The sequence below is a fragment of the Electrophorus electricus genome, unplaced genomic scaffold (genome assembly GCF_041902795.1).
Source record: "Electrophorus electricus isolate QZ-2024a unplaced genomic scaffold, ASM4190279v1 Scaffold49, whole genome shotgun sequence".
NCBI lineage: Eukaryota > Metazoa > Chordata > Actinopteri > Gymnotiformes > Gymnotidae > Electrophorus > Electrophorus electricus.
In genome coordinates this window covers 383,559-386,383 of record NW_027658767.1, presented here as the reverse complement: position 1 = coordinate 386,383, position 2,825 = coordinate 383,559, and the positions used below count along the sequence as shown (strand labels likewise).

The following is a 2,825-nucleotide window of genomic DNA, read 5'->3' as shown; positions in this document are numbered from 1 at the left end:
GTTATGTTCCACAGGCAGATCGATATCTCAATGCGGTCCACATGAAAGCAATTTTCTTTCCATGAGTGCAAATTGCACTTTTAATGCCTGATATTTCAGCCACTCATTTCTCTCACTACATGACAAAACTCTCGAAACTTTTCTCCAAAAGCACTGAATGTTATTCTAACCATTTATGGCCTTTCTCCATTCATGTACACAAAGTCCAGTATGATTCCAAATGTCATCAAAAGATATATCTGTTTGTAGCTGAACAACTTATACAATGCGATCTTTCTTCTTTGTGTCAAATGAACTTAACAATTGAAACATCCAAAACTGGCTGTGTTTCTTGCCAACATACTGGTGTTTGGACATGTGGGATTACTTGCATGTCGCTTTCAATAACTCAGTTGGTAGAGTAGAAGTTAAAACTTAAAAAAAAAGTCATCCTTAGGCTGTCGGCTCAACTCCAACTCACACAAACTTTATGTTTTAATGCAGAATCTGTCGTTTTATATGAGCATAAAAAGAGGTTTTTCCCTGACCGGGAATCGAACCCAGGCCGCGGCGGTGAAAGCGCCGAATCCTAACCACTAGACAACCAGGGACAAAGCTGCTGAGTTTACATGAGAAGACCATTTTTCAAAGTCTGCACTCCTACTATTCTGACAGTGTTTGGATGCATACTGGACTTGGTATGCATGAGTGGAAAAAGGCCATAAAGCGAGTTATTCATCTTTCTCTTTGTTCTACAAAAAAATGAAGTTTGCAAGAGTCAGGGCTCTTTTTTACCATCTGGGAAAAGAGGGAACGCTGGTGTCACTAACATGGAAAGAGCTGTTATATATTCCCCATTTGTCTCCTTAATGTTTCTGACATTTTAGCCACTCATTTCTCTCTCTACATGAAAACACTCTAGAAAATGTTCTCCAACAAATACGGAATGTTATTCTAAGTACTCAGAAAATAGTCTTTTCCTCCCCCTTCTGACGCGTGAACTTATAGACGCCCTTGATTGCACGGTGTCTCTGTAATTGACAGGGGAGAGAGTGTATGCCACTCCCTCTCTCCCTAAGAGTACAGCCAATTATGCTCTTCTAGACTCTCGGCCACAAATGGCTGTGACGCCATCAGTTTCAAAGTTAAACACAACTCCTATAGTACTAATAAAAGCTTCACACTCACCTCAGCTGGGACATGGCAGACACTGAAGGAAACTCCTCACTTCACTCTCTTCATCTGACCAGTCATTAAGCTCCACTGGTTTCTTCACTGTTTGGAGTTTCAGCACTTCTAGCACTTGTAATATTAGAATAGAATCCCTTTATTTACTAAAGGTACACAGAAATGTACACCGGTACACAGAAACTTACTGTATGTAAGAGTGCAATAGTTCAAAGCTGTATTAGTGCAGATAAATACAACTACAGTGCCATTGCAGCTTTTAATGCTGTTTCAGTATCAGGGTCTTCAGGAAGGCTCCACCTGGCAACCCTGAAGTGCCTTGCTATGCTTAAAACTACACACACACACACACACACGCACACACACACACACACACAAACACAAACACTTAACAAGGTGAGTTCTGCTTATTTGTTAATGGAGATTTGTTAAGAAGGCTGATCGCCATTTAAAATTAGATTTCACAAACTGTAATTGTTACACTGTTGAGTTTGAGGTAGAGATGCACTTTCATTAATACTGCTTACACTGTGTTTCTTTACAACACGCATGGACGTGTTGAAGCATCTCATATGCATGGAACACTAATACTCAGAGCATTGGAAGGTTGAAAACAGAAGCTATCTGGCTCACACAATGTTTTAAATGTGCCAAGGGAAATTCCAAGTGTGGCCATCCTTGAGTGGAGTGGAAGATAAATATGTTTTTTTTTGTATTTCAAAGCGGCTGTAAGAGTATAACAGGCAGTTTAGAACATGTCAGTCCCTCCATGTAATTTGAGAGAAAATATCCTATGAAGATTGGACCAAGATTCCTGCAGAGTATTTTCAGCACATAGTGGAAACTATGCCAGAAAGAATTGCTGCAGTTCTGGAGGCCAAAGAAGGTCCAACATGCTATTAAATGGGTGTACTTAAGCCCACTTTGTCCTATAATAGGATGTTGCTGGAATGTATGTGGATGTTGTTGGAATGACCGCAGAGTTGCGGCAGCAGTACAGGTAGTCTGTAATCCTTTCCCCCATCCGAGTGAGTTTGCCCTATTGCACGGGGTCGAGTTATGATGTGAATGTTTAATTACACAGGATGGATTGTGGGCGACAGAACCGAACAGCCTTCAGGATTCAAGTAAAGAAAGGTGAAACTTCTCCAGCCTTTGAGTTAATCACAGGACTATTGCATAGCAATTAGAGATAACAGAACAGCTTTCGGGGGGTTTGGGTGGGTTGCCTTATCCGCCCCTTTAACAGAGTAGTCACAATTCAAATTTCCCTTGTTCCATTGTTTACAAGGCATTATACATGTGGTTTGTTTATAGTGCATGGAGTAATATGCAGCAAGTCTGGTCTGTCTGCTTTGGAAGAGAAACATTTGGCCAAAAGAGCAAGACACAGCCAGGAGGATGATTGGTAAGAGCACATCATAATATGCACCTTAAAGCTGTGCTCTACAGATAGGACCTGTTCCATGACTGCATATATAAATTTACTACTGACATTGCCATTTATATCTGGCCATTTACAGTGCACTCTTGCTCAGTGCAGCACTTGAAGCTGATTTTCCATTATGTTCAAGAGATGTTTGACCCGGTCAGGGTGACACACTTTAGTGCGGGCAGCAGTATCCTAGAGGACACTACAGACAGTGACGGAGACATCT

The 2,825-nt window shown here is 41.2% G+C and overlaps 1 non-coding gene across 1 annotated transcript; it reads right to left on the bottom strand.

Annotated features, from left to right (window-relative positions):
• Nucleotides 1-518: 518 nt before the first annotated feature.
• trnae-uuc (transfer RNA glutamic acid (anticodon UUC)) lies at nt 519-590 on the bottom strand. Its single transcript has one exon. It is a non-coding gene; the product is annotated as a tRNA-Glu (tRNA).
• Nucleotides 591-2,825: the final 2,235 nt, after the last annotated feature.